The sequence below is a fragment of the Mobula hypostoma genome, chromosome 30 (assembly GCF_963921235.1).
Source record: "Mobula hypostoma chromosome 30, sMobHyp1.1, whole genome shotgun sequence".
NCBI lineage: Eukaryota > Metazoa > Chordata > Chondrichthyes > Myliobatiformes > Myliobatidae > Mobula > Mobula hypostoma.
Genome location: NC_086126.1, coordinates 10,102,529 through 10,129,453, shown reverse-complemented (window position 1 = coordinate 10,129,453; position 26,925 = coordinate 10,102,529). Strand labels below are relative to the sequence as shown.

General features: G+C 45.7%; 1 protein-coding gene across 7 annotated transcripts in view; it reads left to right on the top strand.

The window, feature by feature from the left end:
- LOC134339548 (spectrin beta chain, non-erythrocytic 1-like) overlaps positions 1-26,925 on the top strand; it is a 509,093-nt gene that overhangs the window by 62,591 nt on the left and 419,577 nt on the right. The window contains exon 1 of one of the 7 annotated variants that reach the window (XM_063036166.1): positions 5,673-5,690. The exons of the other annotated variants lie outside the window; for them this stretch is intronic. The gene's annotated coding sequence lies outside the window, so the exon portion shown is untranslated. Of the gene's footprint in view, positions 1-5,672; positions 5,691-26,925 lie in introns of those variants that run through there. 7 annotated transcript variants of the gene reach the window in all.

Here is a 26,925-nt window from a genome sequence, read left to right as displayed (position 1 = left end):
CTGCTCCAGTGAAAGTAGTCAGGTTATTAGAACTCTCTGTTATCACCAGCTCCTAAACCAGCCTGGGTAACTTCACTCACCTCAACACTGAGCTGATCACTGAACACAATCTATGGACTCACTTTGAATGACTCTACAATTCATGTTCTCAGTATTATTTATCTATTTCTGTTTTTGCACAGTTTTATCACCTTTTGCATATTGGTTGTTTGTCGGTCTCTGTAGTTTTTTTTTAATTGATTCTATTGTATTTCTTTTCTCTAATCATACAAAGTTTCCCAGTCTGGGGTCCACAGACTCCTTGCGTAATGGTATTGATCCATGGCTTTTATAAAAAAACGTTTGGGAACCTGTGTGTGTGTGAAAGCCCACAAGAAAATGAATCTCAGGGTAGTAGATGATGACATGTCTGCACTTTGATAATGAATTTACTCTGAACTTTGAACTTGTGACTTATTTGATCAGCTTGAACCTGAGCCTTTCGATTGCTGTTGTCCGGAATTGTTGAAGTTCAAAGTAAAATTTATTATCAGAGTAGATACATGTCACCACATACCACCCTGAGAGTCTTTTTCCAGCGGGTACATTCAGCAGATCGGTAGAATAGTAACTATAACAGGATGAATGAAAGAGTGTAGAAGGCAACAAACTGTGCAAATATAAATAAGTAGCAGTAAGTAACGAGAACATGAGATAGTGTCCTTAAAGTGCGGGAATTTCTCAATGGATGGGCAAGTGTGTATAGTTATCTCCTTTTGTTCAAGAGCCTGATGGTTGAGAGGTAGTAACTGTTCTTGAACCTGGTGGTGTGAGGCACGTGGCTAAGTGGTTAAGGCGTTCGTCTGGCGATCTGAAGGTTGCTAGTTCGACCCTCAGCTGAGGCAGCGTGTTGTGTCCTTGAGCAAGGTACTTAACCACACATTGCTTTGCGACGACACTGGTGCCAAGCTGTATCAGCCCTAGTGCCCTTCCCTTGGACAACATCGGTGCTGTGGAGAGGGGAGACTTGCAGCATGGGCAAATGCCCGTCCAAGGCACAAATCCGTGGTCTCACGAGACTAACGGATGCCTATAAAGAGTCCTGAGGCTCTTGTACATTCTACCTGATGGCAGCAGCGAGAAAAGAGCATGGCCTGGGTGGTGGGGATCTTTGATGGATGCTGCTTTTCTACGACTTTGTTTCATCTGGATGTGCTCAGTGGTTGGGAGGGCTCTACCTGTGATGTACTGGGCCGAACCTACTACCTTTTGTAGGATTTTCTGTTCAAAGGCACTGGTGTTCCTATACCAGGCTGTAATGCAGCCAGGTAGTCTGCTCTCCACTATGCATCTATAGAAGTTTGTCACTGTACAGAAGGAAATTATTTGGTCCAAAAAGTACAGGTCAGCTTTTTTGTAGAGCAATCCTGTTGTCCCATTCTTCTGACTGAAATCAGTACCCTTAGGAAATATTTTACCCATTGCCTTTCTAATTCCTTTTTGAAGTCACAAATGCTGTCCCTTGTATGCAAAGATTTTTTTTGCTCTCTCATATTTTCCTACTCCATATCTTTTGCCTTTACTTTGTACCTAGCTTACTTGTTCCTTCCATCCATTCATAAACTTCAACAGCACCTTTTTATCTGCTGACTAAAATTGTCACAATCTTCAGACCCACTTTAGTCAACTTTTCTTCCAGAAAAGCATCCTCAGCAACTCTAGAGAAACACACACTCACACACACACTCACACAGCTGGAGGAACTCAGCAGGCCAGGCAGAATCTATGGAAATGAGTAGACAGTTGACGTTTCGGGCTGAGACCCTTCATCAGCTCTGGAAAGGAAGGTGGAAGATTGCAGAATAAAAAGGTGGGGATTGGAGTAGGAGGACAAACTACAACAGGGGTTCCCAACCTTTTTTTTTAATGCCATTTACTAAGGGGTCAGTGGATCTCAGGTGGGAACCCCTGGGCTTGGAAGGTGATGGTTGAAGCCAGGTGGGTGGGGGAAGGGAGGGAATGAAGTGACAGGCTGGGACATGATAGTGCTGGAGAAGGAATCTGAGAGAATAGTGGACTATGTGAGAAAAGGAAGAAGGAAGGGTGGGGGGAGGTGAAAGGCATGCAGTTTCCATCAAACTCAATATATAAGTTTGCTGATGACACAACAATCGTAGGCCGTTGAGTATAGAGAGGAAATTAAGAACCTGGTGGTCAGCAAGACGAAGGAATTGGTTGTTGACTTCAGAAGGAGTAGCGGACCGCACGACCCAATTTACATCGGTGGTGCGCAAGTGGAACAGGTCAAAAGCTTTAAGTTCCTCGGGGTCAATATCACAAATGACCTGACTTGGTCCAACCAAGCAGAGTTCACTGCCAAAGAAATTTGGCCTGTCCCCTAAAACACTCACTAATTTTTATAGGTGCACCGTAGAAAGCATTCTTCTAGGGTGCATCACAACCTGGTATGGAAGTTGTCCTGTCCAAGACCGGAAGAAGCTGCAGAAGATCATGAACATGATGCAGCACATCATACAAACCAATCTTCCGTCCTTGGACTCACTTTACACCGCACGCTGTCGGAGCAGTGCTGCCAGGATAATCAAGGACACGACCCACCCAGCCAACACACTTTTCGTCCTTCTTCCCTCCGGGAGAGGCTCAGGAGCTTGAAGACTCATACGGCCAGATTTGGGAACAACTTCTTTCCAACTACGATAAGACTGCTGAACGGATCCTGACCCAGATCTGGGCCGTACCCTCCAAATATCTGGACCTGCCTCTTGGTTTTTTTGCACTACCTTACTTTCCCTTTTTCTATTTTCTATTTATGATTTATAATTTTAATTTTTAATATTTACTAATTTTAACTATTTTTAATATTTGTAAATCCAGGGAGTGGGAAGCGCAGAATCAAATATCGCTGTGATGATTGTATGTTCTAGTACCAATTGTTTGGCGACAATAAAGTATAAAGTAAAGAGAAGAGATAAGAAGCTTGAGTGGGGAATAGAAGAAGAGAATAGGAGGAGGAAAACTAAATTACCGGAAGGAGAAATCTGTTCATGCCATCAGATTTGAGGCTATCTGGATGAAATATGGGGTGCTGCTCCTTTACCTTTTTAGAGTTGCCTCATTGTGGCAGAAGAGGCTATGGACCGACATGTTGGGACAGGAATGGGGGGGAGGGTAGGAATTTAAATTGGTCATTGGGAAATTCCTTTTTTTGGCAGATGGAGCAGAGGTGCTCGATGTAGTGGCCCCCCCCCCCAAGTTTATGTCGGGCCTCACCGATGTAGAGGAGGCCGCATTGGGAACACCGGACACAACAGATGACCCCCCCCCCCAGCAGGTTTGCAGGCGAAGTGTTGCCTCGTCTGGAAGGACTGTTAAAGGCCCTGAGTTGAAGCGAGGGAGGTGAATGGGCAGGTGTGGCACTTCTGTCGCCGAAAGGACAAACTGATGCTCATGCTGTCAGGTTGGAGGCTGCCTTAACAGTGTTGCTTCTCTGAAAACCCTCATTCTTCTCAAGGATCCATTCTGTACCCCCATACACAGCCTTGGTAGTTAGTTGCTACCTGTATTCATAGATTAATCGAAAAGCAAAATTTTGATTATGATGCAACTTCTATAGCGAAGATCATATTGAACCAGTCTTGTTTCTTTCCGTTATTAAGATGGATTGGTCATGAACACTGGAGCCAGCGGGATAGCATCTGCTTGTATGACGGAATATCTCAGCGTAATAAAGCACAGCACCTCTGGTATACAGTATCTGTATTTGTATATCCTGCATCCAAAAGCTGCCTTTCATTGTCCAGGACAGGAACAGCTTTCTGTCTGTGTTTAATGATACAGGAGTTGGGGCTGAACTCTTCACAGTTCTTCAAAGTGCATCTGAGATCTGTTTATTTTCCATGAAATGGGGAATACTTACATTTTGAATTTGTAGCAGTCTGGGTACATGGGGTAAAAAGTTACTTCGAGGTATCATTAATCTGAAGCATTAACCTCCCGGGCATCCAGGACATCTTCAAGGAGCCATGCCTCACATAGGCAGCATCCATCATCGAGGACCTCCACCACCCATGACGTGCCCTCTGCTCATTGCTACCATCGGGAAGGAGGTACAGGAGCCTGAAGGCACACACTCAACGATTCAGGAACAGCTCTGCCATCTGATTTCTGAATGGATATTGAACCGATGAATACTACCTCACTTTTTTTTCTTTTTACAGTAATACTTTACTGAAAGTTAGTCTTTATTATGTGTTTTATTGTACTGCTGCTGCAAAACAACAAATTTCAAGACGTATGCCGGTGATATTAATCCTGATTCGGAAGACGTAGTAGTGGTAGAACTGATACCCTTTACAGCTCCCTCACTGCATCTTTTCCTGGAGAGAGCTGTCCCCAGACTGTGGCTGCTCCTCATGCAACCTGATTACTCAGACTTGCTCGACAGCAAGCGGGTGATCGGCAAAGCCTGTTCTTGTCTTAATAAGGTGTCTGCATATGCGCACATTCCAAAGGGGGTCACTTCTGAACTGCTTCGGAAGCAGGGACCGTGTCTCGTTTACCACCCTTCTTTGTCCCAGAGGCATCGAGACCTTTGCTGAGCCCCAACAGAGATCAACAAATCCCATTTAATGAGTGCTGTTCAAAAAAAATGCACTTAAGGGCATGGAAGATATTAAACGAACTGATTTGTAATCATCTGTTTCCAGTTAATGTATGTCAAGACTGAGAAAATTCAGATGTTTGGTAACCTATGGGTTGACTGTGAAAAACTGCACATGCATTATATTAGACATAGTCAAATTTGACACCTAAAGAATTACGGAGCTGGAATTATTCAAGGACCACTGCTGCATTCCTTGTATGGGGTGAGGGCTCACATGTTTTAATTAACCACAGAATTTCCCCTGAAGCATTCAACTTCATCCCTGGTTGGTTGAACTTCGGTTCAAAGTTCAAAGTAAAATTTATTATCAGAGTACATGTATGTCACCACATACAACCCTGAGATTCTTTTCCATGTGGGCAGACTCAGCAAATTTATAGAATAGTAACTATAACAGGATCAGTGAAAGATCAACCAGAGTGCAGAAGACATCAAACTGTACAAATGCAAATATAAATAAATACATGATGAGAAAGAGTCCTCAAAGTGAGATCGTTGGCTGTGGGAACATCTCAACAGATGAGTGTAGTTATCCCCTTTTGTTCAAGAGCCTGGTGGTTGAGGGGCAGTAACTGTTCCTGAACCTGGTGGTGTGAGTCCTGAGGCTCTGTACCTTCTACCTGATGGGCACAGTGAGAAAAGAGCATGGCCTGGGCAGTGGGGAACTTTGGCGGATGCTGCTTTCACAATATTTCATGTAGATGTGCTCAGTGGTTGGGAGAGCTTTACCCGTGATGTACTAGACCGAATCCACTAATTTTTGTTTTGTAGGATTTTTCCATTCAAAGGCATTGGTGTTTCCATACCAGGACGTGATGCAGCCAGTCAATACGCTTTCCGCTACACATCTGTAGAACTTTGTCAAAATGTTTGAAGTCGGGCCGAATCTCCGCAGACTCCTAAGGAAGTAGAGGCGCTATTGTGCTCTCTTTGCAGTTCCAGGACAGGTCCTTTGAGATAGTGACACCCAGGAATTTAAAGTTACTGACTCTCTTCATCTCTGCCCCTCTGATGAGGACTGGCTCAGGTACCTCTGGTTTCCAGTTCCTGAAGTCTTGGTCTATGCTGTTACATTATAGACCATTTAGCATTACTGACTTAACAATGAATTTCTTGATGATAATGCTTACTTAGATGATTTATACACACTGGCTCATTGGCCTTCATAAATCAATGTATTGAGTACAGAAGAAGGGATGTTATGTTGAAGTCGTATGAGATTAACCACACATTGCTCTGCGACGACGCCGGTGCCAAGCTGTATCGGCCCTAATGCCCTTCCCTTGGACAACATTGGTGGCATGGAGAGGGGAGACTTGCAGCATGGGCAACTGCCGGTCTTCCATACAACCTTGCCCAGGCCTGCGCCCTGGAGAGTGAAGACTTCTCAGGCGTAGGTCCATGGTCTCGCAAGACTAACAGATGCCTTTAATAAGATGTTGACGAGGCCTTATTTGGAGTATTGTGTGCAGTTTTGGTCACCTACCTACAGGAAAGATGTAAATGAGGTTGACGGAGTACAGAGAAAATTTTCAAGGATGTTGCTGGGTCTGGAGGACCTGAGTTATAAGCTAAGATTTAATGGGTTAGAAGTTTATTCCTTCGAACGTAGAAGATTGAGAGGAGATTTGATAGGTATACAAAATTGAGGTAAATGCAGGCGGACTTTTTCCATTGAGTTTGGGTGGGACTACAACCAGAGGCCATGGGGTAAGGATGAAAGGTGAAAAGTTTAAGGGGAACATGAGAGGAAACTTCTTCACTCAGAGGGTGGTGAGAGTGTGGAATGAGCTGCCAGTACAAATGATGAATGCAAGCTCTATTTCAAAGTTTACGAGAAGTTTAGACGGGTATATGGATGGTAGGGGTAAGGAAGGGATATCGTCTCAGTGCAGTTCGATGGGAGTCAGCACTAGATGGACCGAAGGCCCTGTTTCTGTGCTCTACTTTTCTATGAGTTAATGGCTTGAACTTATTTCACCATTTTCAATTGTCTTCCCTTTTTTTAATGGGAGTTTCTATATACACAGTTTCCTTGCCATATGCTACCCAGGCAACGGGGCAACAGTCAAGTGTGAAAGGAAGTGTGAAAGATGATGTCTTTGAGAGGGCTGTGAATGTTTGGAGTTCGGACAGATATGAATGACTGAAAACTATGGAATACCGAGATCTGAATTTGGGGCCAAAGGAGAATCCATGGTTATGTGGATAAGGGGAATGTGGCATGAGGGCAGAGTGATTAGCATAATGCTTTACAGTACAGGTGAACTTTCTATAGGGGCACAATTAAGAGCATCCTGACTGGCTGCAGCACTGCCTGGTATGGGAACTGTACCTCCCTCAATCGCAGGACTCTGCAGAGAGTGGTGCGGACAGCCCAGTGCATCTGTAGATGTGAACTTCCCATGATTCAGGACACTTACAAGGACGGGTGTAAAAAGGGCCCGAAGGATCATTGGGGACCCGAGTCACCCCAACCACAAACTGTTCCAGCTGCTACCATCCAGGAAATGGTACCGCAGCATAAAAGCCAGGACCAACAGGCTCCGGGACAGCTTCTTCCACCAGGCCGGCAGACTGATTAATTCATGCTGACATAACTGTATTTCTGTGTCATATTGGCTATTCTGTTGTTCATAATATAAATTACTGTAATTGCACATTGCGTATTTGAACGGGGATGTAACGTGAAGATTTTTACTCATGTATATGAAGGATGTAAGTAAAAGTCAATTCAATTCCCACCACTGCTTGTAAGGGGTTTGTACGTCTCCCCCCCCCCCACCCCGTGACTGCGTGGGGCTTCTTCCCACAATCCAAAGACGTACAGGCTGGTGGGTTAATTGTCCTGTGACTAGGTTAGTGTTAAATCGGGGATTGCTGGGTGTTGTGGCTCGAAGGGCCTATTTCACTCTGTATCTCAATTTAAAAAAATAAATAAAATTTTAAAAAGGTAAAATAAACCAGGATGGGCTTGAAGGCAAAGAACAGGCCAGCCCTGATCTCATTCATTGCCAGCGTACGCTTGAGGGACAGTACAGCCTTCAGCTTATGTTCTGATAAGTCTAGGCAGGTACGCTATCAGTGGGCCCAGCCAGCTGTTGGTGGAATGGAGCTGTAATAAAGGAACAGCAGCAGCTGACCGCGGGGTACACGTCAGGAGTGTAATGGAATACTCTTCATTTTCCTGGAAGAATGCAGCTCCAAGAACATTTCATGAGCTCGATGTGACAAGAAGTCTGCTTGATCAGAATCCCATCCATGACTGCAGCATTTGCACTCCCACTTCGGCTGCTCTATGTACCATCATCTGGAGCAGTGTACCCCATCTTTTACAGAACGCCTCATGCTGTACGGAAAAGCCTGGATAGAGCAGACTTGGAGAGGATGTTTCCCATCAAAGGTAGGTTTAATATCGGAGCACGTATACAGAATGTGCCTTGTAGCTCGTCCTCTTCACAGACATCCACGAAACAAAGCAACCCCACAGAATGAATGATAGAAACATCGAAGCCCCAAAACTCCCAGGTGGGCTCTCAGACGGGAGTAAAGAGTATTTAGGATCTCAGGGCACAGTCTGGGAATAAGGGAGCACCCTTTTAAAACTGAGATGAGGAGGAATTTCTTCAGCCAGAGGGTGGGGAATTTATGGAATTTGTTGCCTCAGAGGGTTGTGGGGGCCAAGTTATTGGCTGTATTGAAGGCAGCAATTGATAGTTTCATGATTGCTAAAGGGGGGGGGTGGTTAAGTGTTACAGAAAGAAGGCGGGAGAATGGGGTTGACTTCTTTTAAAAAAAACTTCACACGTAGTGCTAGAGGAACTTGGCAGGTGAAACAGCATCTATGAAAAGAGTAAATATTTGATGTTTCGGGTTGAAATCCTTCTTTAGGACCTGAAGCATCGACTGTTTACTCTTTTCCATAGATGTTGCCTGACCTTCTGAGTTCCTGTAGCATTTTGTGTGTGTGTTGCTTTGACTTTCCAGCATCTGCAGATTTTTCTTGTGTTTGTTGATAAAAGTCTACTAAAGTTGCATGGTGGAGGAGTATTGATGGGCCGAATGGCCTGATTATGTTCCTATATGATAATTACGTTAGGTTCCTTAAGATTGTTATAGCCGGGGGTGGTAATGGGGACAAGCTCCCATTACCTGTTGAACGCTCCCAATGGCGTGCGTCTCAAGTAGCCTCTGACAACCAGCTCCTGGCCTTCACGTGTGGCTTAGCTCCTCAACCCGGCAGAACCGTTTCTACTGACAGGACAAGGTCAAAGGGAGGTTACTCATTCGCTTTGGGTTGATGGCCGTGGTCAGCAGCTCATCCAGGAGAAAGAAAACTGATCTCAAACCTCTGCTGCCTTGCGGCTGTACCCGATCGTGGGGAAGGCTTCTGGAGTAAACCCTGGGGGCGGCGGAGGTGGAAATCCGGAGCTGGGGTCCCTGATGGCAGTCCTACGCTGTATTCAATGCTGACAGGCAACTCTTGTGACGCCGCTGGTGCCAAACTGTATCGGTCTCTGCCGTTCCTTAGGATTCATCAGCTGTGTGGAGAGGGGGAGCCTGTTACATCGGTAACAGCTTCTTGTTTGTATTGTACTACCCTGGCTTGTGTATCATGTAGATGCAGCATCCATGGTCGACTCTGACCAACGGGGTTGGGGGGGGTGCAGCTCGTGGCAAATGAGCAATGCCGACTTTCAGCGTAACTTAATTGTCTCTGTACACAAGTCCCCGAAAGTCAGTATTCAGAACACTGGAGGAACTCAGCAGGCCAGGCAGCATCTATGGAGAGGAGTTTTGGGCTGGAAAGGAAGGGGGCAGAAGCCAGAATAAGCAAATTTGGAGGGGGCGGGGGAGAGCGAGTAGCACGAGCTGGCAAGTGATGCAGGGACTGGGTGAAGGGGAAGGTGGGTGGGTGAAGTCAGAAGGTGGGAGTGATTGGTGGAAGAGGTAAAGGGCTGAAGAAGGAGGAATCTGATAGGAGAGGAGAGTGGGCTATAGGAGGAAGGGAAGGAGGAGGGGCACCAGAGGGAGGTGGTAGGCAGGTGAGGGGAAGGGAATGGGTAAGAGGGGTGTCAGGATAGGGAATGGACCCTGCCTGTCATCATTCCCTAATCAGAGTCTCCTTGTGTCCAGACACTCCTGTATCTAGCATCATACAAATCAATCTAAGAATATATGCTATCTTGTGAATTTGTATTTATTGTGTTTTATTATTGTCTTCCTTATTTTGATATTTTGTTCTGCGTCTGATCCAGATTAACAGTTATTTTGTTTTCCTTTATACTTGTGTACTGGAAATGACACCAACCAACTCTGAATCCTGCATTAACCCCGGAATCTTACAGCCAGTGCCCAAATGCCATAGAGTCACAGAAAAGCACAGCACAGAAACAGGCCCTTCGGCCCATCTAGTCCATGCTGAGCCATTTAAACTGCCTACTCCCGACAACCTGCGCCAGGACCATAGCCCTGCATGTACCGATCCAAGCTTCTCTCAGACGTTGAAATTGAGCTCGCAGTCACAGCTTACGCTGGCAGCTCGTTCCACACTCTCAGTAAAGAAGCTTCCCCCCTCGTTCCCCTTAAACTTCTCACCTTTCACCCTTAACCCGTGACCTCTGGTTGTAGTCTCTCCCAACCTCAGTGGGGAAAAGCCTGCTTGCGTTTACCCTGTCTTTGTCCCTCACGTCTTCAATCCAAGTGTTACTGTGAAATTTCCAGTCACACAACAAGCTGCCTGGTGAAGAAATCTTCCAATTTCTGCGATTCTATTGATCTTTTGGTGGTTTATTTTTGAAATGAATCCTGTTTCCAATTCCCGAGATAGATTTAAGTGACAGCCAGACCTGATATTAATCCTTGGACCATCTGGTTATGAACGATGTTTTCTGATCCCACTTGAGAGTTTTGAAAGATATTTTCATGGTGTACTGTAGAATTGTTATGAAGTTGAGTAAGATTCTTTGGATTAGAGCAGGGGTTCCCAACCTGTGCTCCATGGACCCCTCGGTTAATGGGAGGGGTCCATGGCATTTAAAAAAAAAATGATTGGGAACCCCTGGATAAGACCATATTACAGTTTCAATGGCATTTTAACCTGCTTGGGAAGGTTTCAAGCTTCTGAAATTATAGCAGTCTGTATTAGGGTATATTTGAAGAGGTGTTTCTTCGTTATGCAGAGCATCAAAATTTATGGGGAGAAGGCAAGAGAATGGGCTTGAGGGGGATTATAAGCCAGCCATTCTTCTGCCTTTAGGGCAGGATCTCAGGGTTGTATGCTGCGTATATACTCTGATAATAAATGTACTTTGGCAGAACAGGCTCGATGGGCTGAATGGTCTAACTTTGCTCCCATGTCTTGTGGTCTTGTATCCTTGTGGTGTTTTACTGCTGCATTAATGGCCCAGAGGGCTAGCTTAAAAATACCTAAACCTGTTCGTTTATTTTTTTTTCTTATTTATGGTGAAACGGAAGCCATCCTTTGCTAATAGGTTATGAGCAAAAAGGAATATATAGATTGATTTCTTTGCTCCTCTTCATTATCTTCCTTTCCCTTTCTCTTTCCCACCCCTGTCTGTACCACAGTTGGCAGAACTCCTCAACTTTTTGGCTCTGTGGAGATTTTTGTTTTAGATAGACATGCACTCACACATGTACGCTCACGTGGGTACGTGTAGTCTTAATCCTCTCTGTGCAATGGTTTCCTGCTCAGGGATACAACTTGCTTACTGCCCATTACACCGCTGGCATTTAGGGCAGCAATGATCGAACTCCATCTCTGTCTGTCCGTGGCCACTCGGGTGCAGAAGGATTCTTCATTGCTCTTCCCATGACAGTTTGGCTTTACCCGTCAGCGTTGTTAGCCCTGGGATGAACCCCTGAACCTGCAGGAGTGGTGGACCACTCTTAGTCTGGCCTCTACCCTTTGTATCTATTTGGTATGCGTGACCCGACCAAGAGCCAAAGCACAAAGCCCTGACTCCAGCCAACATCGAGGCACGCAAACTTCCAAACCACGACAAGGTTGCGGTCCTCTTGGAGGTCAGAGATACAAGCAGGTAATACAGACCTTCACTCCGTTGATCGCAGAGGCAGTGCAGAACTGTCAGAGGCTGCTATCCATCAAGGGACTCGTCTTCCTTTCCCTGTTCTGTAGTTCATTTGGGTGTTGAAACTCCATGACGCCATTCTAAAGAACTCTGGACAATGCTCTTCCCTTATTCAGCCGCAACAAAGTTCGTAAGACATCGGAGCAGAATTAGGCCATTCAGCCCATCGAGTCTGCTCTGCCATTCCATCACGGCTGATCCCGGATCCCACTCAAACCCACACCTGCCTTTTCGCCATATCCTTTGATGTCCTGACCGATCAGGAAACGATCAACTTCCACCTTAAATGTATGCATGGATTTGGCTTCCATTGTACTCTGTGGCAGAGCATTCCACAGATTTGCTACCCAGGCTAAAAAAAATCCTTCCTTGCCCCTGTTCTGAAGGGTCACACTCAATTCTGAGGCTGTGCCCTTTGATTGTGGATACCCCCACCATAGGAAACATCCTGTCCACATCCCCCCAATCTAATCCTTCTGCTTGGTACTGCGCAAGCACTGATGGACCCCTGTTATAACGTGCAGTCAGTGTGAACGGCGTGGGAGTTAAATTGTAAAGTAAGCTTTTTGACTAGGTCCCCTAAATTGATTTGATTGAGCCTATCTTAAAAAATATTAATGTCAGAAATACTGCGCAGGTCTGGCGGCAGAAGATTCCACTCTCTTGTTGATCTTGGGTAGAGGGAGTACTGGTAGCAAATCTTATTGAATGAAGGAGTTTCCAATATGTGAGGTCCAGTTTGCTGTCGAGTTGAACTGACCCTGTGATGAATTTGGATGTTTGATGGAATGATGTTGTGAACTTCGGTTTTCAAGTGGTTCCCGTTGAAGGTTAGAGAGCATTTTGGTGACATTGGATTTCCTGTTGTAATCGTTTAACACAAAACGAGCAGAGCAGCATTGGATTCTTTCGATGGGCTTCTTACTGTTAGCTTGATGGGGATCCCATCTGGCCGCGCAATACTTGAGCTTTGGACGGGCGAGTGTCTTGTATGCCATGTCCTTGACAGATTTACTTTTCTTCTCAGGATACCCAGCATTTTATTTGCTTTGGCTGTAATCTGATTGATGTGGCATGCCCAATTAAGATCCTTGCTAGTTTGAACACCAAGATAATGGGTGGTGGGTGACTGTTTCAAGAATCTGCCCATTCATGTTATATGTCCTGTTGATTAGTTTAACTTTGTGACTGACATGCATAGCCTATCATTTAGATGAGTTAAAGGACATTGCCATTGAGACTCCCATTGACATAATGAATCAGTATCATTTTGCAGCAGCTGAGTATCTTGGTCATTTTTTATCTCACGGTAGATTATGCAGTCATCTGGAAAAAGTCTGACTTTGGACTTGACAATATTTGGCAAGTCGTTGATGTAAATGAGAAAAAGTAAGGGTCCCAGCATGGTCCCCCTGGGACAGTCCGGATGTTACTGGAGATTCAGGGGACTCAGCCCCCTCAAGAAGCACACGTTACTGTCTGTTGGTAAAGAACATGTTTAACCAATGTAGAAGGCTGTTGTTAATGCCCACATGTTCAAGCTTACGTAGCAATCTCTCGTGGGGGACCGTGTCAAATGCCTTTCTGATGTCGAGTATGATCAAGTCTGCTTGGCTTCTACTGTCAAGGATCTTTGCTAAGTCGTTGATCATCCCTGCAAGTTGCTTGTCACAAGATCTGCCCTGTCGGAATCCATGTTGATGGTGAGTAAGGACATTGTGTCTGTCTAGATGGTCCATAACGTGACGGTGAATAATATGTTCAAGAATCTTACATGGGATGGAAGTGAATGAAACCGGTCTGTAATTTCCCGGGTTTGTGCATTCACTCTTCTTATAAATTGGAACGACATTCGCTTTCAACCAATAGTCCGGTAATATCCCAGTATCAATAGACTTCTGGAATATCTTTTGCAAAACGGGAACTAGACTGGAAGCACAACTCTTTAGAATCATAGCTGGTATTTGATCAGGTCCTGGTGCTTTCTTGGGCTGTAATTCCTCACAAAGCTTCTTAACGCCTGTTACAGTTATAATGAGATCTAGCAAGTCTGGGGTATTGCGGGGTCTAAGGTGAATATCCTTTCAGTATTCAGTAGGTTTCGATGAGACCTCCACGCTGCCTTCTAAATTCCAGTGAGTGCAGGCCCAAAGCCGCCAAGTGCTCCTCATATGTTAACCCCTTAATTCCCAGAACGGTCATCACTGTCATTGTTTGACAGTGCATATGATAAAGAGATGGGGATCAAGTTTATTTGTCACACGTACATTGAAATAGACTGTGAAATGAATTGCTTGCGTCAGTGACCAATGCAGCCAAGATGTGCAGTGGGGGGGGGGGGCGCGCGAGGTGAAGTAAGAAGGACTGGAGGGGAGAATGGACCAGAGAAGAAAGGGAAGGAGGAGGGGAAACTGGGGAAGAGATAGGCAGGTGAGAAGAGGTAAGAGGCCATAGTGGGGAATTGAGGGAGAGGGCAGGGGAAGGGGGAGGAATTACTGGAGGTTGGAGGAATCGATGTTCGTGCCATCAGGTTGGAGGCTACCTTGGCAGAGTATGAGATGTTGCACCTCCAACCTGACGGCAGAAGATGCCTACCTGTTGGAACGGGAATGGGAATTAAAATGGTTGGCCACCAGGAAGTTCCACTTTTTGCAGGTGGAACAGACGTGCTCGGCAAAGCTGTCCCCCTAATCTACGTCGGGCCTCACCAATGTAGAGAGGGCTGCATCGGGAGCACCGCATATAGTCGGTGACCCTGATAGACTCGCCAATGAAGTGTTGCCTCACCCGGAAGTTAAATTGGATAGATATATGGAAAGGAAAGGAATGGAGGGTTATGGGCTGAGTGCAGGTCGGTGGGACTAGGATAGAGTAAGAGTTCGGCATGGGCTAGAAGGGCTGAGATGGCCTGTTTCCGTGCTGTAATTGTTTTATGGTTATATGGAAGGACTGGTTGGGGCACTGAATAGCGGTGATGGAGGAATTGAATTGGCAGATGTAATACTTCTGTTTGCCAGGAGGATTAGTGGGAGAGGGATGAATGGACAATGGAATCATGGAGGGAGTGATAGTCGTAGAAAGCAGAGAGTCGGGGGGTTGAGGCTGGGATGGAGAACGTAAAGATGTGCTTGGTGGTAGGATTGTGTTGAAGTGGGCAGAAGTTGTGGAGATTGATGTGTTGGTGGCTCATGGGGTGATCGTTTAAGAGAAGAGGTGCTGTATCCCTGCTGACGTCGGCAGCAAGATTGGGTGAGCACAGGTGTCCGGGAAGTGGAGGAGATGTGGGTGAGGGCAGCATCCATCCATGGTGGAGGAAGGGAAACCCCGTTCTGTGAAGAAGGGGGTCAGTCTGCAAATGCCGTCATGCTTTAACGCAGCACGCCCACAAACCTCACCTGTACGTCTTTGGACTGTGGGAGGAAACCAGAGCACCCGGAGGAAACCCACGCGGCCACGGGGAGAATGTATAAACTCCTTAGAGGCAGTGCCCGGAACTGAACCTGGATCTTACTGCTGGCACTGTAAAGCATTAGGCAATCTGCTCTACTACTGTGCTGCCTACTACATGTGGTAACACCAGCCCACTTAAGTACACTCAGACCCCACGTAACTCTACCCCTCCCCCATAGCACTGATTCGTTACAACGCAGTTATTCATACTTTATTGAAATTTTTAAAAATTGACACAAATTCATTCTAAACAACACTTAAAAACTTGTGGAGAGCGGCCGCCATTACAGTAAACATTTAGCCAATGAGGGCGCTTTACATACCATCTGAGCCACTCGCAGCCAATCATGTACGAGTTCACACTCGGCTTCCCCCCAGCGTGTGGAAACGTTCTCGCTCTCTCGCCAATGTTTTCCTTTTTGTTTTGTCCACCCATAATGTCTGGAAAGCGGCCTGCAGCTTCCAGTGAGGAAAACACTTCTAAGGTGTTTAGGAAAAGCATTAGCATGGATGTGAAACTGGTGTTTGGGAGCCGGTGAGCATCAGGGCTGCTGTTGAAGAGTTACTGTATCCTCGTGCTGAGAGCCTTAATAACGAAGAGCTTCGAGAGTTGGCAGAGCAACGCATCCTGGGTGAATTTGAGGACACGGGTGAAGAAGAGGAAACGCAGCAAGAAACCTCAGCACAGCACTAGCATCACCTCGGTTATGGACCAGTTCATCGAGAATGACCCTGACTGGGAGCGAAGCAATAAGGCAGAGAGAGGTAGGTGCTGTCAGCGTGATTTCCTGTTGCTGGGAACTGCTTCATGAGAGGAATAGGTGGTCAAATCTCAACATCTACTTGATGAGGAAGCTGAAGTTGGAGGAGGACCCACAGCCTGGTCCCTCCTCTGAGACGTAACCACCACCCGCTTCCCTCTGTGGCTGCTTCACTGAAGTACAGGTTAGGCCTGTTCGTGAGTTTGTTACTCCACAAATTACTGTGTATACATAAAATAATACATCATATATCTCGGGTTTATTTCTTTTAAATCGGGCACACGTCCATTTACATAATGTTATCGTCGTTGCGGCTATCCCTCGAGGTCGAGGATGTTGGTCTTCGTTCTGAAGAAGCGGCCCACAGAGCGAAGACACCTGTGCGTGTGTTTGTTTAACGTGTACTTGATGTTGCACTCCAAGAAGCACACAATACTTCACAAATCAACCAACTGATTCCAGCAGCATGGAAACCACGACGACTGGAGCTGATGGATTTGTTGCAGCCTTCATCCGCCTTCACAGCAGTTGAGTTCGAAGTAACTTCGTCCATCTGTTCCACCGTTGAGGTCTTGGTTGGATTGTTCTTTGTCAGGGACCTCACCCTCGACCTTACCGCCATGGGTGACCCTACCAGGAGCATAGCTCCAGACGGCATCGCTCTCGGGATCTCAGGACCACACAAGCCTCTCCACCACGACAGGGTGACAATCCACGGAGAAGATAGCCCAGTATAGCACTGATTTACATAGCACTCCACCTCCCACGAATGCATCCTCAGTGTTAAGCAGGGTCTGAGTGTACTGTGTGTGAAGCCTTGTGATAGAAGTGATAAGGGGGTAGTGATTATAAATATATTTGTTTCATCTTCTGTTAATAAATGATGTCCTGACTCTGTCAGGAGATACTTCAAAGTTCAAAGTAAAATTTGTTATCAGAGTACATGTATGTTATCACCTACAACCCTGAAATTCACTTTTCTGCGGGCATATTTAGTGAGTCTATAGAACAGTAACTGTAAACTGTGCAAGAAATAACAAGAGCTTGTAATAACAAGATAAAGAATCCTTAAAGTGAGATCATCGGTTGTGGGAACACCAGAGTAGAAAGAGTGTAGTTATCCCCTTTTGTTCAAGAGCCTGATGGTTGAGGGGTAGTAACTGTTCTTGAACCTGGTGGTGAGAGTCCTGAGGCTCCTGTACCTTCTACCTGATGGCAGCAGCGAGAAGAGACCATAGGGATCTCTGATGGGTGCTACTTTTCTACGATAGCGTTTCATGAAGATGTGGTCATGGTTGGGAGAGTTTACCCGTGATGTACTGGGCTGAATCCACTATGTTTTGTAGGATTTTCCGCTCAGAGGCATTGGTGTTCCCATACCAGGCCGTAATGCAGCCAGTCTGCACGCTTTCCACCACACGTCTGTGGTAATTTGCCAAGGTTTTTAATGACATGCTGAATCTCTGCAGACTCCTGAGGAAGTAGTGGTACTGTTGTACTTCCTTTGCAATTACACTTATATGATGGGTTCAGGACAGCTCCTCTGAGATAGTGACGCCCAGGAATTTAAAGTTACTGACCCTGTCCACCTCTGATCCTCCAGTGAGGACTGGTTCCTGGACCTTGGTTTCCCTCTCCTGAAGATACTTGCACGTCTTGGTGTAATGGGAAAAAAAGTATCTTTGGGGCTGAGTGGCATCTTCCTGCTCTGTTTTTCTTACCTTAAAGTAACATCTCAGAGAGGAATTGAGCTTTTCTGGCATTGTAACAGAATTGAGGACCTTGAGTCTCAAAACATTGATTTTTCAGATGTGCTCAATATATCGCATCTAACTTGCTGCATGGGCCACTAACCAGGAGGGATTTGTACTGTATGTGAAAGGAAATGAGTGTTTATGGTGATGATCCAGTTGGCTGTTTAATTAAAACCTGAGTCGAGCAATTCACGCATGCAGTGAACACCCTTAAGAGACTGGGACTCTTGCTGTAATCTAATTAGAGCTGGCGATCCAAGCAGAAGGGAGAGATGGTTGGGTGGTAGAATAATGTGAGGTGAAAGATGGTGTGTTGGCTGACAGACTGCTTTAATTTGCTGTTTTATTTTGTCAAGCTGTCATTAATTTGATTAGGTTGTAAGGGTGGTATGATGATTTAAATTATTGGATTGGTAATCCAGAGGCCGAACTCCATGGCTTGGAGACACATTGTGGCCACCAGAACATTGAAATAAATCAGAAATATTTTTTTTTAGAAATGAAAGCTAATCCTAGCTGTAGCGGTTACTTGGAAAACAAACCAAAACCGCTGAGAGACTAAGCACAGGGTGATTGACGTTGTACGTCAACAAATTTCGCGACACATGCTGGTGATATTAAACCCGTTTCTGATGATGCGCTTTCAAATAACGAAATAATGGGTGCATCGGGTGGCATTTTTGCTGTTTACGTCACGTTTGTCAGTGTTTTTTACGGGGCCGAGTTGCTAGCTCGATACTCGACCCATCACGGATGGAAAGCACACAAGATTCGAAGCCTGAAGCCGGATTCGAACCCTGGACCACTCGCCTCGAAGTCTGGTGCTGATGCCACTACACCACCGGCCAGCATGAAGTAGCAATGGCGGAAGAATTAAGATTCAAAGATGTCTGCCTTTGAATGGGTTCTATGGTTTCTTTGTTTGGTGGCCGTCTATCAGGGCTGAATACTGCGTATGTACTTTGAAATGAAATGAAATCCTTTGGTGACACTGCATCTCTGAAATTGAAAACCTTTCACATCCCTGTGAACAACACACCTCACCTGGCTGAGTATATTTGGGCGTACTCCAGTGAGGGTCCGGCACCTCCCACAGTAGTTACAGTACATCGCTAATATGTTTCTTCAGAGTGTACCCATGTCCAAATGAATAATTTACACCAGCAGGTTAGAAATGGGCATTTGAAATTCATAAAGACAATTTTCAGTTATTATTTGGTTTATTCCTTCCCCTCTGTGGAAGGATTTCTCAATTACCTTTAATTGTGTTTATATCGAGAAGACAGTCTTGGAGCACGACAGCACAAAAACAGGTCCTTCAGCCCATCTCGTCTCTACTGATCTGTTATTCTTCCTAGTCCCATTCACGGTGGAGGACACGTCTAATATGCCAAAGAAGGATGTTATAGACAAAATGGGGGGTGAGGACCTCAATAAAATGACTGTCGCTAAAGAGATAGTGATGAGCGAACTAGAGGGCCTGAAGGTGGATAAGTCCCCTGGTCCTGATGGGATGCATCCCAGGGTGCTGAGGAAATTGGTGGAGGTTATAGTAGACGCGGTGGTAATCATTTATCAAAACTCCCTAGACTCTGGGCAGGTCCCGGTGGATTGGAAGACAGCAAATGTCACGCCACTTTTTAAAAAAGGATGTAGCCAAAAGGCAGGCAACTATAGGCCAGTTAGCTTAACATCTGTAGTCGGGAAAATGCTTGAAGCTGTCATTAAGGAAGAAATAGCGAAACATTTAGAAAGGAGTGGTTCCATTAGACAGGCGCAGCATGGATTCAGAAAGGGCAGGTCCTGTTTGACAAACATACTAGAGTTCTTTGAGGACATAATGAGTGCAGTGGATAGAGGGGAACACGTGGATGTTGTATACTTGGATTTCCAGAAGGCGTTGGATAAGGTGCCGCACAAGAGACTTATAAATAAGATACGGATGCATGGAGTCAGAGGAAGTGTATTGGCATGGTTAATCAATAGAAGGCAGAGTTGGTATAAATGGGTGTTTCTCCAGTTGGCAGTCAGTGGTGAGTGGGATGCCACAGGGGTCGGTGCTGGGCCCGCAGATATTTACCGTTTACATTGATGATTTGGAAGAGGGGACTGAGGGTAGCGTAGCAAAATTTGCTGATGGCACTAAACTGAGTGGAAAAGCAAATTGTACGGAAGATGTGGAGAGTCTGCAGAGGGATATAGATAGGTTAAGTGAGTGGGCCAATGTCTGGCAGATGGAATACAATGTTGGTAAATGCGAGATCATCCACTTTGGAAGGAATAATAGAAGAGCAGAGTATCACTTAAATGGTGAAAGTTTGCAGCATGCTGTTGTGCAGAGGGACTTGGAGAGCCTCAGGGATCTGTACTGGGTCCAATGTTGTTTGTCATATATATTAATGATCTGGATGATGGGGTGGTAAATTGGATTAGTAAGTATGCAGATGATACTAAGATAGCTGGTGTTGTGGATGATGAGGTAGGTTTTCAAAGCTTGCACGGCCAGTGTCGCTTTCCCCAGGTATGCTTTCCCCCACAACAGGTGAGGCAGGTACGATGTTGTCGTTTAAAGTTAAATATATATATATATACTTGTTCATGAATCGCAAGAAGTTGGCTTGCAGGTACAGCAGGTTATTAAGAAGGCAAATGAAATGTTGGCCTTCATTGCTAGAGGAACTGAATTCAAGAGCAGGGAGGTCATGCTGCAACTATACAGGGTACTGGTGAGGCCGCACCTGGAGTACAGTGTGCAGTTCTGGTCTCCATACTTGAGGAAGGATATACTGGCTTTGGAGGCAGTGCAGAGGTGGTTCACCAGGTTAATTCCAGAGATGAATGGGTTAACCTATGAGGAGAGATTGAGTTGCCTGGGACTATACTCTGTGGAATTCAGAAGAATGAGAGGAGATCTTATAGAAACATACAAAATTTTGGAAGGGGTAGATAAGATAGAAGTAGGAAAGTTGTTTCTGTTGGTAGGTGAGACTAGAACTAGGGGACATTGTCTCAAGATTCAGGGGAGAAGATTTAGGATGGAGATAAGGAGAAACTGTTTTTCCCAGAGACCGGTGAATCTGTGGAATTCTCTGCCCAGGGAAGCAGTTGAGGCTTCCTCACTAAATATACTTAAAATACAGTTAGTTAGATCTTTATATAGTAGGGGAATTAAGGGTTATGGGGAAAAGGTGGGTAGATGGAGCTGAGGTTACGGACAGATCAGCCATGATCTTATGGAATGGCGGGGCAGACTCGATGGGCCGGATGGCTGACTCCTGCTCTCGTTTCTTATGTTCTTATGACCTGCAGTTGGACCACTATCCTCCTATCCATGGGCAGTGCGGTAGCACAGCGCTTTACAGTACCAGCGACACAGATTCAATCCCCACCGCTGCCTGTAAGGAGTTTGTACGTTCTCCCCGTGACCGCATGGGTTTTCCCCGGGTGCTCCAGTTTCCTCCCACAGTCCGAAGACTAACTGGTTGATAGGTTAATTGTTCATTGGAAATTGTCCTGTGATTAGGCCAGGATTAAATCGGGGGATTGCTGGGTGGCACGACTCAAAGGGCGTAATAGACCATAAGACAAAGGAGCAGAAGTCGGCCATTCGGCCCATCGAGTCTGCTCCGCCATTTTATCATGAACTGATCCATTCTCCCATTTAGTCCCGCTCCCCCGCCTTCTCACCATAACCTTTGATGCCCTGGCTACTCAGATACCTATCAATTTCTGCCTTAAATACACCCAATGACTTGGCCTCCACTGCTGCCCGTGGCAACAAATTCCATAGATTCACCACCCTCTGACTAAAAAAATTTCTTCGCATTTCTGTTCTGAAAGGGCGCCCTTCAATCCTTAAGTCATGCCCTCTCGTACAGTTTGAGGATAAAGAGGAAGCCTTTTAGGACCGAGATTAGGAAAAACTTCTTCACACAGAGAGTGGTGAATCTGTGGAATTCTCTGCCACAGGAAACAGTTGAGGCCAGTTCATTGGCTATATTTAAGAGGGAGTTAGATATGGCCTTTGTGGCTACGGGGATCAGGGGGTATGGAGGGAAGGCTGGGGCGGGGTTCTGAGTTGGATGATCAGCCATGGTCATAATAAATGGCGGTGCAGGCTCGAAGGGCCGAATGGCCTACTCTTGCACCTATTTTCTATGTTTCTATGTACTAGACTCCCCCATCATGGGAAACAACCTTGCCACATCTACTCTGTCCATGCCTTTCAAAAATAATGTAATCTGTGCAGTATTTCAGTAAATAAATAAATATAGTGCAGGTTGACTCTGTGGTTAAGAAGGCTTATGGTGCATTGGCCTTCATCAGCCATGGGATTCAGTTCAAGAGCCGAGAGGTAATGTTACAACTTTATGGGACCCTGGTCAGACCCCACTTGGAGTACTGTGCTCAGTTCTGGTCACATCACTACTGGAAGGATGTGGAAACTAGAGAAAGGGTGCAGAGGAGATTTACAAAGATATTGCCTGGATTGGGGAGCGTGCCCTATGAGAATAGGTTGAGTGAACTCGGCCTTTTCTCCTTGGAGCGACAGAGGATGAGAGGTGACCTGATAGAGGTGTATAAGATGATGAGAGGCATTGATCATGTGGATAGTCAGAGGCTTTTCCCAGGGCTGAAATGGCTAGCACGAGACTGCACAGTTTTAAGGTCCTTGGAAGTAGGTACAGAGGAGATAACGGGCAAGTTTTTACAGAGGGTGGTGAGTGCGTGGAATGGGCTGCTGGCAACGGTGGTGGAGGCGGATACGATAGGGTCTTTTAAGAGACTCCTGGATGGGTACGTGGAGCTTAGAAAACTAGAGGGCTATGGGTAACCCTAAGTAATTTCTAAACTAAGGACATGTTCGGCACAGCTTTGTGGGCGAAGGGCCTGTATTGTGCTGTAGGTTTCCTATGTTCTGTAAACTTAACCAACTTTCTCTTAAAGTTTGAAATCGAACTTGCATCCACCACTTCCAGTGGCAGCTCGTTCTACACTCGCACCAACCCCTGAGTGAAGAAGTTCCCCCTCAGATTCCCCTCAGATATTTCAGTTTTAACCCTAATCCTTTGACCTCTTGTTGTGGTCTCATCCAACTGCTGTGGAAACGGTCTGCTTGCATTTACCCTATCTATATCCCATGTCAGATTTGTAATCAAATTAGTTTTTACTAAAAGTGGGTCTGGAAATGTTATCGTTCTGCACAGTATTTTTGGTTGGTGCTTTTGTGGATTACGTGATTAAAAATATATTTAAATTAAATAAGTAGTGCAAAAAAAACTGGAAGTAAAAAGAGTATTGAGGTAGTGTTCATGGGTTCAGTGTCCATTCAGAAATCAGATGGCAGAGGGGAAGAAGCTGTTCCTGAATCGTTGAGTGTGTGCCTCCTTCCTGATGGTAACAATGAGAAGAGGGCATGTCCTGGGTGATGGGGGTCCTTAATGATGGATGTCACCTTTTTGAGGCATTGTTCCTTGAAGATGTCCTGGAAGCTACAGAGGCTCCTACCCAAGATGGAACTGACTAAGTTTACAACACTCTGCAGCTCAATTTGATCTTGTTCAGTTACACACACCACCCCCCCACCCGGCCTGTTCCAGACAGTGATGCAGCAGGTTACTTGTCGCCAAACAATTGATACTGGAGCGTACAATCATCACAGTGATATTTGATTCTGCTCTTCGCGCTCCCTGGAATACAAATCGATAGGTTAGAGAACTCTCTCCATGGTGTATCTGTAGAAATTTGCATGCATTGTCAATTTGTACAAAGTTTGTGTTTCCTTACAAGACCTGTGAATGACACAGCTCACTCAGATTGAAGAATGCCTTAACTAGATCTATGAGACCTGCTTTGGTTGGTAAGGTTCTAGACTGCTCATTGCAAACGTCCAAAGAAAATGTCTCTCGATCATCCAAGCTGTACTGTGTCGCAGGGGTGTAGCTGGTCGAACTGCTCTCTCAGAGCTGTAGAGGTGGGTTCAGTTCTTCCGTGTTGTGTACGTGTGTGGAGTTTCAACATCCTCAGAGACCTTGTGGGTTTCTGTGTGATCCGTTTCTTGTTGGGATTGTTAGACTAAAGGGCAGTTGTAAATTGCCCCTACTGTGCCGATGAATGGTATCTGACCTGAGTTGGTGGGAACATTGGGGGAATACAATGAGATTAGTCTGAATAGTTTGATGATCACTGCATGAGTGGTGAGCCGGGGGGCATATTTCTGTGTTGTGTGTTTCAGTGACTGCAGTTGCTTTTCCCATTTCCTTGTCTTTTTCTGCAACCCACTCAATTTATTTTAGGCAACACAGACACACCCCACACAGAAAATGCTGGGGGATTTCAGCAGGTCAGGCAGCATCCACGGATAAGTGTGGGTTGAAACCCTACATCGGGACTTCCCATTCTGACATGTCAGTCCATGGGCTTCTCTACTGCCATGAAGAGGCCACACTCAGGCTGGAGGAGCAACACCTTCCATTCAGTCTGGGTAGCCTCCAAGCTGATGGCATGAACATCGATTTCTCAAACTTTCTGATAATTGTCTCTTGCACCTTCCACCCCCCTCCCCCACCATTCCTCGTTCCTGAATTCCTCTCTCACCTTATCACCTCCCTCTGGTGCTCTTCCCCCTCCCCCCGCTTCCCTTTCTTTCCTCCATGGCCTTCTGTCCTCTCCTAAAAGACTTCCCCTTGTCCAGCCCTCTATCTCTTTCACCAATCGACTTCCCAGTTCTTTACTTCAGCTCCTCCACCTCTCAGTTTCACCTATCACCTACCACCTCATACTTCTATCCCTCCCCTCACCTTCTTACTCTGACTCCTTCCCTTACATTCCAGTCCTGAGGAAGGGTCTCGACCTGAAACATGGACTGTTTACTCTTTTCCATATGTGCTGCCTGGCCTGCTGAGTTCCTCCGGCATTTTGAGTGCGTTGCTTTGGATCTCCCAAGATCTGCGGATTTTCTTGCACTACTTATTCTTTATTTTAGAAGCGGTTTTTATTTTTCGTTTTGCTTTTCACTGAATGGTTATTTGTTCTTTTTAAACCGTCGTTTCCAAACGTTGTGGCTCATTTTTAGCCACTGTGGTACTTGTTGAGATTTGATGTTAAACTGGATCACCGCTAAGCTTCTGGAGCAACAAACGTGAAGTGGGCATGAGAATTTACGGAAACGTTGTTCCCTTCTGGTAACTCCGTTAACAAACGTATTTTGAAATGGTCCTATCCGCGAACTTGCAAGAGCCAAAGAAGTGTGAGCCGTTAGAAATCAGAGGTCAACTGAAGGGGTAGCCAATCAGGACTGAGGCAAGCGAATGGGTGGGGGGGTGCTATATAAACACGAGTGCTCCCAGAAAGAAACACTCCCAGAAGGATGTCACCTTGACTGGTGATGAAACGTCTACAAGCTAATTGCCAACCTCGGTGAACTCTGCAACATCAATTGCCTCAACCAGAGATACCAATATTCACCACCATCTTAATCTGGCTGACCTGCCAGAGTCTGTACTCTTGCTTCCTTCGTGTGGTCCTGTTTCACATAAGACCGTAAGGGACAGAAGAGCAAGTCATCCCCTCAAGCCAATGGCACTGTTCAGAACTATCAAGCCTGATCCAATTTTGGGCTTGAATCCGTTTCGAGTCATAGAGCACTATAGCACCAAAACAGGCCCTTCAGCCCATCAAGTCCATGCTGACTTGATCTTCCACCTAGTCCCACCTATCTACACTAAAACCTTATTCCTCCAAACGCCTCCCATCCCTGTACCTATCCAAACTTCTCTTACGTGTTACAATTGAACCCACATCTACTGTTTCTGCTGTCAGCTTGTTCCACACTCCCAACACCCTCTGAGTGAAGAAGTTCCCCTTAGATTTTTCTCCTTTCCACCTAAACCTATGACCTCTAACTAGTCTCATTCAGACTCTCAGACTCGAGTGGTGGAGGGGGTGGGGAGACAAATCATGCGTGCATTCACCCTGTCTGCCGCTCCCATAAAATCTCTCCTCATTCCCCCACGCTCCAGGGAAGAAAGCCTGAAACTATTCATCCTTTCCCTGTATCTCAAGTTCCTTGAGATACCTTGAAGATACCAAGTTCCTTGAAAAGTCTTGCAGAGGGTGGTTAGGGGAGCAGAGAAGGTTACTGGGGTCTCCCTACCTTCTGTCCAAGACCTCTTTCAGAGTCGATGCCTCCAGAAGACACGGTACATCATTAAAGACCCCTCACACCCTCTCCATGAACTGCTTGTTCTTCTGCCATCAGGCAAACTTTACAGGAGCATCAAAACTAAAACCACAAGGCTACTAAACAGCTTCCTCCCACAGGCAGTCAGACTGCTAAACAGCTGCTCCACCTGACTCTGCTTTTGGACACTTTTAACTTGCACTGGACACCAATAACTTGATTTTAACTGACATATGGCTGTTGTGTTTTACTATTTATTGTTACGTTTATTATTTAGTGTTGCGTTTGTTACGGTATGATTGCACTGCTCTTGGGGAGCACTGTCTCATTCTGCCCTGCAGAGCTGATGTACGGTTAGAATGACAATAAAGTTTTTTGAATCTTGAATTTGAATCCTGAATCTTCATGAATTAAACGTCTGTCACTCTCTGCCCTGAATGTATTTGGTGACTCTGCCTCCACAAGCCAGTGGGGTAGAGGATTGCAAAGATTCCAGATTCTCTGAGAGAAGGAATTCCATCTGATCTCCAACTGTGAAGGGCAGATTGCATTCTGCCACTATATCCCATGCATCTGTTCTCTATCCGCATTGTTTTGCATGTTGCAGGTTTATTATGGTTATTATTGTAGTCACAAATGGTGTTGTGGCAAAAGCGAAGGGAATAAGTTCCGTCTTGGTGCTTTGTTCATTGCAGTTTGTAGATTGGGACCGGCAGATATCATACCTTCCGCTGACCTCTCAGTAATGCTCAGTTAGGCTTAGCTTACACTTGAGTATGCTTGAGTTTCAGCACTTCGAGATTGTATGCATGCTAATTGCTAATAAATGACCGGATACACCTCCTGGACTTCTGCAGCAATCATCAGAGCTGAGGGCACATCATGCAAATTTAACAAGTCTGTCGAGTCGCCATCAACGACAATTGTTTTGGTTTGGCCGCTACAGTGCCCAAATTTTATATACCTCCAATGGAGAAAATAGCCTCTCAGCAAGTACCCTGTC